Source organism: Tupaia chinensis, unplaced genomic scaffold, assembly GCF_000334495.1.
Source record: "Tupaia chinensis unplaced genomic scaffold, TupChi_1.0 Scaffold000018_1, whole genome shotgun sequence".
NCBI classification, from domain to species: domain Eukaryota; kingdom Metazoa; phylum Chordata; class Mammalia; order Scandentia; family Tupaiidae; genus Tupaia; species Tupaia belangeri.
In genome coordinates, this window is record NW_006159448.1 from 2544239 (window position 1) to 2555830 (window position 11592).

Below are 11592 nucleotides of genomic sequence, written 5' to 3' on the forward strand. Positions count from 1 at the left end.
CAGGTACAATTCTAAGGGGTATAGAGAACAGATAATATAAACATGTAAGGACCTCAAACCTTACATGATCTATGTTATGAAATAACTAGAACCTACTGTAAGAGAGTATTTCATTAAATGTTGAATTGTAACTAAAGGAATGTAAGAGACCTCTTAGTTCTGAAGGAGACAGGCACTTAAAGGAATCACAGAAGTGATCCTGAGCTAGGTGGCCTCCAGATATTAAACCCAAATGCACATTTTCAACTTAATTTTGTTAAAATAATCACGTGGTTCCTTTTTTCTCAACTTCTCTCATTCCAGATAAGATTTAAGACAACTTATAGAAATGTGTACAATACAATATGTTGAAAATAAAATAAAGGGGTTAATATACCATGCTATTACTCTAGTGGTGAGTTCAGGACTTTAAATGTACACCATAAATTTTGGTCTGGCTTTTGGAGGCTGTTCTCAGATTTGATTCTGAGTTTTTTGGCAACCATGTATAGAAACAAATTTGGGTATGAGAGACATGCAATTCGAGATTAGATCATTCAAGTTGCTAGTTGGTCTTATATATAACTACCCAAGATAAATATCTCCTGTAAATCCTTCAGGAGAATACCATGGGGTATGCTGTATTACATCTTCTATATTGTTATATAATATAAAAGCTAGATTTATTGGCTGCTTGTCCCTCAATGTAGGTCATTACTCTTATCTTTTAGCTTCACTTATGTATTTATTCAGTTAAGTATTTTGCATATTTATTGAGAATGTGCTTTGTATTTGACACTGTTAGAAACAGTGGAGACAATCTGGTGAACAAGGCTGATAAGGTGTCAGAGAAAACAGACTATTTGAAAACTAGGTGATAAATAAACATCACTAAACTAATTCCAAATAGCATTAAGTGTTTTTAAGATGATATGATGGAGAGGAACTGGGAGGGAAAGGAAGTCTGCTCCAGAAGACGACACTTGAGCAATATTTAAATGATGAGAAAGAATGAGCCATAACAAGATCAGGGGGAAAGATTGACAAGTATAGAGAATAGCCATTGCAGTTGTCAGAGGAAGAAACAATGTTGGCGAACTGGAGAAATAACGAGCAAATCAGTTTGGCTAGAGCAGAGTGAAGAGAAGGAAGAAGAGTTATGAGATTGGTAGGCATGGGACCCCATAGTAAGATATGTGTATTTTATTCTGAAGGCAAGGGGAAACAGGCTATGTGATTTAGAATATCTACAACAATGGGGGGTACCAGCAGTTAGTGTAATGACTTTGTCGCTGAACTCCCATGTAGTCGACCACGGTTTGAGTCCCGGACTCCGGTGGTTTAAACTCATGCTGGGCGCATATGTATGCATGCCCAAGATCCCGAGGAGAATGGAGGAAAAGGGATTGTGGTGTGGCTATCCCCCTGGGGGATGATTTCTCACTTTCTTTCTCTCTGCCACTCTCTGTCTTTCTGGTGAGTGTGCGTGCCCTGTAGCAAAAACCTCTACAAAAAGAAAGAAAGAAAGAAACAGAAAAAAAAGAAAGAAAGAAAGAAAGAAAGAAAGAAAGAAAGAAAGAGAAAGAAAGAAAATGAAAAAAAGAAAAAGAAAATCTTCAACAATGGGTAATGAAAATCCTTCTTGAGTTTCATATTTTGTCAAGTGATTTAGAAATTGAACATCAGATAATTTGGAAATATCTTCTCTGAAATATGGAAATGGGAATCAGAAAAGCATTTAAGGTTAGGTAGGTTTGTTCCTAACCTCTAATTGCTATCTGAATTTTGATACAATATTTGACAAGCATATGATTCCAAAGCATTTTTAAATACCAGCTCTATTCCAATAAATTAATCGAAGAACAAACAAGGTCCCAAAATTCCTTGCCAGGAAATCTATTTGGCATAGAAATTATGTAACATAGCTATAATACTTTTGTTCTCAAAACAAAACAAAACAAAAACAACCAAAAAAAGTCAAAGCAGTTCACTGTAACCATAAAAGTATCATTAAGACAACAAAGGAATGCCTAATATTAGTCAAAGACATTTCCTGGTATATCTCCAAGATAGATTGATTGTAAAAAATATACCCTTAGGTAACTGAACGAATTGACCTATGATATAAAGTTGTTAACTATAAGCCAATTAAGCTTTGGAAGCCTGCCAAAATGATTAAAGTTTTAGAATGTTGTTATTAAGTCATGCTTTCTGACAGTAATTAGGTGACAGGATCAGACATCCACGGAGGCCACTCTTAGCTGATGACAATTTAACATGTGATCTGCATATACAGCCATTCCCCACCTCCACCTCTCACTTTGATCTTTTCCTTAAGACATGGAGAAGACTATCCTTTCTCACCAGTCACATGACTAAGTAGCTGGATTCCACATGGCCAGCTGTGGTTCAAATCCTAGCCCTGGATGCTTGGAAAACATGCCAGATGCATGTATCAACAGGTAGGATGTTTCTGATGGGTAGAGGAATGGAAAAGGAGGAATAGTGGTGTGATCTTGCCACATTGGGAGGTGCTTACTCCCACTCTCCTTCCTTTCCCCTGCTCTTTCTGGCAAACATAGATGCCCTCTGGCAATTTACATACAAATAAAAAAAATAGAAAGAGACTTCACATCTGTTTTAGATTATTTTAAATGCCAGAAGGTTTGTGCACAGACGAGAGAGAGTGAGAGAGAAAGAGAGAGGAAGAGAGAAAAAGGACTCCTCAATGGGTGTGGTCACATCATAATCCTTTTTCTTGAATTTCTTCATGTAATCAAGATTTGGGTCACACATGGATACATGCCCTGCAAGTGTTTCAAGCCACCCGGCCTGAACTCAATCTTTGGTTGTGCATGTGGGATCTGGCTTCCTTAACCACTGCACTTAGGATCATGCTGGAGACCCGACCACTTGATGAGAATATTTATATGCATATTTGCCATTTTGGATGACCAGTCTTAAGTCTTTTGCTCCTTTAAAAAAATTAACATGCAGAAGACTTAATTAGGCTTTATTACGTGTTAAAATGTATCCATTTATTTTTAAGGAGAGATGGAGGTACCCTCACTGGGGTTTCACTACTCTATGATCTCTCTGCCCACCCAGCTTTTTAGCCAGCCAAGATTACAAGCATAGCTGTGGGTGTGTTCAGGTTGACCTGGGATCTGAACCTGGGGTTTCCTCATATGGCTCCATCATTGTGTAGTGATACCCTGCCTTGCCTGGGCCCTTTTTGTATTATTATGTCTCCATTATTTTCCCATTTTGGTTTTTGCTGTCTGTTGTTGTTTCACGTATACATTTGTCAATTGTGGGTTTTTATTTTATTTCTCTATCAAGCACAATGTGTGAATATATCATTCTTTATTCATTCTACTACTATTGATGGGTGTTTGGCTGGTTCTTCTGAACTAGGTTGCTCTGAACCCATCTTTGTACATGGGCTTTGGTGAATATATATGTTTACTTCTGTTTCTCATTTATCTAGCAGGAATTGTTGAGTCAGAGAGTAGTCAGCTTTAGCAGATGTTGCCCAACAGTTTTTCAGAATTATTTTACAAACACGTGCTCTCACCAGGGCTAAATGAGTTTAATTTGCTCTATACTCTCACCTACTCTTCTATTGTGTTTTTTGTTTGTTTGTTTGTTTTTTTCTTGTTCATTTATTTTGTGTTTTAGCTATTCTGGTGACTGCTTGGTGATTTATCACAATATGATTTAAATTTACAGTTCTGTGATGACAAACAAAGCTAAACTGCTTTTCTTATGTTTATTGGCCATTTGGACCTCATCTATTGTGAACTGCTTGCTCAAATCCTCCACCTGTTCTCTAGTGGATTATCTTGCTTTTTTGTTGCTGTTCTGTTCTGTTTTTTTTTTTTTTAAACTGATTTGTAAAAATGTTTATATATTCTGGATTTGAGCCTGTTGTTGAACACAGTCATATGTGTATATGTGTGTGTGTATTGCAAATGCTTCCCAGGCTATAATTTACATTTTTAGATTTTTTTTTTTTGAGAGATTTTTGCTCCAGCATGGTGCATGCACTTACCAGAGAGAGAGAGAAGAGACACAGAAAGTGAGAAATCACTCTCCAACGGGATGACCATGCTGCAATCCCTTCTCCTCTATTCTCCTGTCAGGATTTTGGGCACACATGCACACACACTGGCATGAATTTCATGCCATCAGGTCCGGGACTTGAACCATGGTTGACCATGTGGGAGTCCAGCACCTTAACCACTATCTCACCTGCTGGCCCTGCATTTTTAGAATTTTAATGGTACATTTTGATAGTTAATCTTGAATTTGAACTATTAAATTTAATAATGTTTAATTTTAGTTAGCATAATATGTATACCATATCAGAAATTTTTGTCTACCCACCCAAACATCATGATGTGTTCACTTATGTTTTTAATTTAATAACTTCATAATTTTTTCTTTCTTATTTATATTACAATCCATGTAGATTTTATTTTTACATATGATATGAAGTAGTAGGTAAGATGTTTGAATATTCACTTTGCAAACTAAGTGACATGTGATTGAATATATAGAAATGAAAATAAAAACTATGTATATAAAAGAAAAACTACTCTTTCTCCACTGTACCACTTATTTTTTATTTATTTATTAAAATTTATAATCAACTCACGGAGCTTTGATATTCAACAACAAGGACTACCTTGCTATTAATTCTTTAAGGTTGTCAGTAACATTTTAATGTTTTCTTTTTGCCTTTAGAGAGATTTTTGCTATGGGATGCTTATGCTTGCCAGAGAGACAGAGAAAGACAGTGAGACAGAAGGAGAAGTCAATGGCCATGCTGTAATTCCTTCTTCTCTTGGGATTTTGGGCCACACATGCTCATGTGCCCAGCATGTTTTAAGCCTCTGGGTCTGGGACTTGAACCACAGTTGAATATGTGGGAATCCAGAGATGTAACCATTATGGTACCCGTTGGTTCCCATCTTTTTAGTTTTTAAAAAGACTTATTTAATTTTATTTATTATTATTTCTATGATTTAATTTGCTATAGGGTATGTGTGCTAATGAGAGAGAGGCAGACAGACAGAGAGAGAAAGTGAGAAAGCAAGCTACTAGGTCTAGGACTCAAACTGTGGTTGGCCATGTGAGTCCAGTGCCTTAAGTACCACACCACCTGCTGGTCACCTCACATTTTTTTTAAGAATTATTTTATTTAACTGTATTTATTTTAATTTGGCCAGAAAGGAACAGAGAGAGAGAGAGAGAGAGAGAGAAAGGGAAAATGAGAACGCAAGCAAGCTGCCAGGTCCAGGGCTTGAATTGTGGTCAGCCATGTGGGAGTCCAGCGCTCCTAATTACTATGCCATCTGCTGCCCCCCAACACACATATTTTAATGCTTTGTTAGTTCCATGCTTTAAAAAGAATTAATCTTTATATATATATTCTTTTTTTTAAGTTTGCTTATTTATTTTTTCTAAGAGAGAGACAGAAGTGAAGGATGAAGCTGCACCACATGCTGGTCTATCATTTGTTAGTGATTTTTTTTTCTTTTTTTGAGAGGTTTTCACTATAGGGCGCATGCGCTCGCCAGACAGACAGATAGAGACATAGAGACAGAAAGCGAGAAATCACCCCCCAGGGGGGATGGTCACACCGCAATCCCTTCTCCTCCATTCTCCTCTCGGGATCTTGGGCACGCACGCACACGTGCCTGGCGTGAGTTTTAAGCCACCAGGTCTGGGATGCGAACTGCGGTCGACTACGTGGGAGTCCAGCGACATAGCAATTATGCTGACTGCTGGTTCTTGTGTTAGTGCTCTATTTAATCCTGACTGTTTTCCTTATTCTTGAATCTGCTTTGACTGAAATTAACAGAGCTACACCATTTTTAAAAAAGCAATGTTACCATGTGATATTTTCTCTATCCCTGTTCTTTGAACATTCTTGACTCTACGTTTAAAGAATTATTTTTCATTTAACTTTATTTATTATTATTATTATTATTATTTTCCAGTTTGATCAGAGATAGACAGAGAGAAAGAGAAAGAGAGAAAGATAGAAAGTGAGAAAACAAACCACAGGTCTGGGACCTGAACTACGGTTGGCCATGGAGTCCAGCACCTTTAACCACCACACCAACCCGCTCGCCTCATGCTTGACTCTTTTTATTTAAAGGTTTTTTTTTTGGGTAAGTAAATATAGTTCAATCTTGTTTTCATATCCACTCTCAAAATCTCTGTCGCTTAATTGGTATATTTAGACCATTTACATGTAAAATGATAGTTTATGTAGTGGAGTTAATATTCATGGATACTTAAAAAACGTTTGTTAAAAAGTGAACTTATAGTATGAGTTCATTTTGGTGTTAAAAATTTGAAATCCATGTATTTTTCTCGTGATATGCATTTTCTGTGAACTTTCTGAAGACCTCCTTGTGTTCCATATTTGTAACTGTGCTCTATTTACTGCATTTGTTCTTTGTTTCATTTTCCTCTGTTTGCCTTCATTCATTTTGAGGATTTCATATTATTCCATTTTATCTTACTTTTTAGCATATTAATTATACTTCTTTTGTATTTTTTTGTAGTTATTGCCCTACAGCTAATTACAATCCATCTCTAAGAAATACAGTAGTATTCATTAGTTCAGGTAATGTAGAACATCACGGTGGAATTCCCAAATCCTTTCTCCATCTATTATGACATTGTTACCATTCTTAATCACTTACTTTTTGTTGCTATTTTTCTAAAGTTTTGTGCCATAGAGTGCATGCACTTCCTAGAGAGAGATAAAAAGTGAAGGAAAGTGAGAAATTACTTCCCCCTCCAGAAGGGATAGCCTTCTGCAATTCTGTCTCCTCCATTCTCTTCCTGTGATTTTGGGTACATGTCTAAACATGCCCAGCATTATTTTTAAGCAGCCAGGTCCAGAACTCTGTCTGTGGTTGGCCATATGGTAGTCCACTGCCTTAACCCATGCCTCCTGCTGGCCCTGTTGCTATTATTATTTAAAACAAATAGCTGTCTTTAAAATAAAGTAAGAAGAAGATAAAAAACATTTTATTTTGTTTTTACTTGTATTTTTTCTGGTTCTCTACTCTTGAATTTTTTTAGATCTGAGTTCATAAAATAATGACATGTGTCATTTAATTTAGTTTTGACTAAGTTCATTTAAAATTTCTTTGATAGTATGTCTGGTGATTATGAGATTTCTCAATTTCTGTTTATTTAAAAAAGTATTTCTTTTATACTTGTGAAGAATGTTTTGCGGAATTTATTATTCTAGGCTAGTAAGTTTTTCTTTCAATACTTTGAGTATTACATTTCTTGCTTAAATGATTTCCGATGTGATGTCTATTGTAATTCTTACTCCTTTTCTTCTTTTGCTAAAGTATTTTTTCCATCTATCTTCTTTCAATATATTTTTTCTCTGTTGGGATTTCTGTGGTTTGAATATAACATATGTAGGTATGAATTTATTTTGGTATTTACTCTGTTTGGCATTCTCTGGATTTTCTAGATCTGTAGTTTGTTATTTAACCTTCACTTTGAAAATTCTAGGCCATTTTTGTTTCAAATATTTCTCTTTTCTTTCTTTTCTACTGTAATTTCAGTTGTGCATCTTATTATACCTTTATAATTGTCCCACAGTTCTTAGATATTTCGTTTTCTTGTACATTATTCTTTTTTCCTCTTTGTCTTTCAGTTTGGTAAGTTTATATTGGTCAGGTTTTCCCATTCTTTTTTTATTTTTTAAAAATAACATACCTATTTTATATAGTGAGAGAAAAAAAGAACATATACACCTACAAATGTAAATGTACCATATATAAACACAGATTCACTTTACAGAATAAACAATAAATTAATGCATAATTCCTCTTTTACACTCCCCTTCTCTCTATGAAATAATTTTCATGAATCATATTCTTTATCTTTTTAAAATAAATTTTAATAAGAGAGAAAGAGCAAGAGTGACTGAACAAGCATGGGAGGGTGAGAGAGAGAGTGGGAGAGAGAGAAGATTCACTCGACAGCGTCTTACCATGTCACAATCTTCCTGCCTCATGCTTCCAGCTTTCTGGGACTGCAGGTGTGTGCTACCATAACTGACTCATTTAGGTGGGGCTGGGAACCAAACTGGACCTCCCATGAGACCTCAACTACCTCACAGCAGGAGCTTTCTGCTGGTACCACCATGGCTGGACCAGAATATTTTTATTTTTCTTAGGTTCTTTGTGGATCACCTTAAAAAAACCTATTATCTCTTACTTGAGTTACTAATTTTAAGTAGTATGTTTCATACTTGTTACAAAATTTGTAGATATCAGTACTATTTGTCTCTTTCTTCTTTCCTCCCATTATACTTTTTATCATTTCCAATTCATTTTGTTTTCCCTATCCCTTTTCTTTGTATCTATTACTGTGTTTCTAGCAGTATTTTCTCTTTTTTGTTGCTTTTCTGATTGTTTTTCAGTTTTTTCTGAGCTACACAAAATTATGTTTTATTTCTGTTTGTTCTTACTATATGTATTTTTTCTGTGTTCTTGTGGTTCTTCTTTGGACTCTGATTAATTCATGTGCTTATTTTGGAATTCATAGCAATGTACCAGGCTCAGATTTTCATCTGCTTAGTGGCAGCATTGTTTCTGGTTACTGTGTTTTTGGTCTAACATTTGCTTTTTGCTTTTTTCTGAAAGTATTTTTAAGTCATTCTGTGTGGCACCCATTCCTATTATAACACATTCCTGATGGAGGTGACTAATCACATTTGAGCCAGCCGTTTGTGCTCCCTGTGTGAGGCAGTGCCTGGGCAGTTATAACTGGCAGACATTTATTTGTATGTGAGTTGTTTAGCCTTCATTTGTCCTTCTGTTCCTACATAAACCATTGGTTTCTCTGCAGCCAATGAAAGAACTATAATTCGGATTTTGCTTCAACTCACTTGCAATTTACTTTCTATAAAGACAGTGTGTCTGTGGTTTCTCATGCTATGGTTCCAAATTTACTGCAGAGAAAGTCCAGCTCTCAATCCATTTACAATGGTTTTATTGTTTTAAACACTGTGCTGCAGACAAGATCCCAGCAGAAAGCAGGTAGTTCATTTAAATGGAATAATTGAGGAGACTCTAGTAAAGCATTTGTCTATAAGCGAATAGTCATATATAAGAAAACCACCAGTAAAAGTATCACAGCACCAACAGTGATAAGAAGTCAGGATCTCTAAAGGGTAGTGGTGTAGGTGATGGAGTTGTTATGGAGAAATGATATATATAGAGAGAAGACACACTATAACTGTAAGAGCTGGCCTCCCCGTAGGATCTATATCTTTTCCTAAAGGAGGTACAGCCACTACCAGCCTGTGCTAAACAGGGCGAGAACTGGGGAAATAAATCTCTCAATCATAATGTCTTTCCTTTTTCTTCTTTTTCTTTTCTTCTTCTCCTTTTTCTTTTGTTTAGAGATTTTTGCCTTAAGGCATCTGTGCTTGCCAGAGAGAAAAAGAGAGACAGAGATAGCAAGAGAGAAAATGAGAAATCACCACACACCCCCAGGAGGATGGCCACACTACAGTCCCTTCTCCTTCATCCCTGCCCCCTAGAATCTTGAACATGCATGCACACATGCCTGGCATGAGTTTCAAGCCACCAGGTCCAGGATTCAAACCGTGGTCAACATGTGGGAGTCCAGTGATATAACTGCTATGTCATTTGCTGGTTCCATACTTCCTTCTCACACTGCCATCTCTTGAGGCGATTACCACTGGCCAGATCCAATAGGAAGATGAAAGTAAAGGCACTGGTTAAAGCAACCTGTGGAATTTAGATGACTGCAGGACGGAGTGGGTTGGAATAGGTATACAGTGGATTGGGAGAAGGAAACAATAGAATGCTTCTAAGAAAATTTCATTTTAGATTACAAGGGTAGTTTAGACAAAGCATGGTAAAGTTTGAGATAAGTACTCACAAATTTCTTTTCTTGGTATAATTTGCATTATTGTTTTTGCTTTCCCTTCATTTCGCGGTTTTTCCTTGTTTTAAGAATACCTGAAAATTCCATTAAAGGTAAATTTTGGGATTTTGTTTCCTGTTATATTGGGTGATTTCCAAGAGGATGATGAAGATGAAATGATACAAATGATCACTTTGGTTACAATATGACGATTTGGAAGAGCACAAAATGGAGACGAGGATGACTGTTGGGAGGCTATGGGCAATATTCTGCATGGTCATGATGATGACTCGATTTAGGTTGTGACTGCAAAAAATTTAATAACTGTATGATTTCAAAAATATATAAAAAGTTTAGTAGGATTTGGTTGATTGATTGAAAAGGATTATTAAAGTAAAAAGAGCAATAAATAATTTCCATATATTTGGAACAAGTAACTATACAAGTAGTGGTTCTGTTTACCAAGGAAGCTATTTTACAATAATGAGCACCATTCCTCAATTCTTACTTGAGTCTAACGTTAGAAAGCTATTTACAGTTTGGGAGTTCTTTCTTTGCATGTGTGTTATATTTGGTGTGCGTGTTTGTGTGTACGTATATAACTGACAATCTATGGAAGAGTGAGAGAGGTACTTCATAAGCCTCCATCAATAGTAGATACATACATTTTGTTGATAGGAAATAATTAATTGTCCAGGAAAATATTTCTTTTCCCAGATTATTCTACCTTCTCTTTGTAAGAGAAAGAATGTAATTCTGAGGATATACAGAAAACATTTGATGAGAAATATTTTGGGCAGTAGAAATCATAACTTCATGTCTGGAATATTGAGTCTGTGAATTTTCCCAGAGTAGAATCTAACTAAGCAGTGGTATAGACATCTGAAGCTGAGAAGGGAGCTCTAAATTAGAGACATGATTTTGGGTGTTACAATCACATATTGATAGAAGGTGATTAGAGCTATAGGAATGAATGAGATGGGCAAGGAACAGATTACAAAATGGGAAAAGAAGTACCTGGGAGAGCCAGGGATTCCTCACTTTCCACTCTGTCTCCCACTTGCATTTAAAGGCTGAATAGAGGAGGATGAGTTATTAAAGATTGAGATGGGCTGGTCAATGAGAAGAAGGAAAGTAACCAGGAGAATGGGGGTGGGGAGATCACAAAACCTAAGGGAAAATGTGCTTCAAGAAAGAAAAAGAGGGAGGGACCAGCAGGTTATATGATGGCTAAGGGCACTGGACTGGACTCCCACATGGCTGACCACAGTTTGAGTCCTGGACTTGGTGGCTTGTTTTCTCTCTCTGTCTCTGTCTCTCTGTCTCTCTCTCCCTCCTTCTCTAGTCAAATTAAAATAAATAAATAAATAGAGCTCAATAAAGTAACTCTTTTTTTTTTTTTTAAAAAAAAGAGGGACCAGCAATTAGTGTAATGGCTATGTCGCTGGACTCCCATGTAGTCGACCACAATTCGAGTCCCAGACCTGGTGGCTTAAACTCACACCAGGTGCATGTGCATGCGTGTCCAAGATCCTGAGAGGAGAATGGAGGAGAAGGGATTGCGGCGTGACCATCCCCCCTGGGGGGTGATTTCTCGCTTTCTGTCTCTCTGTCTCTCTCTGTCTTCCTGGTGAGGGCACCTCTCCAAAAAAAAAAAAAAAAAACAAA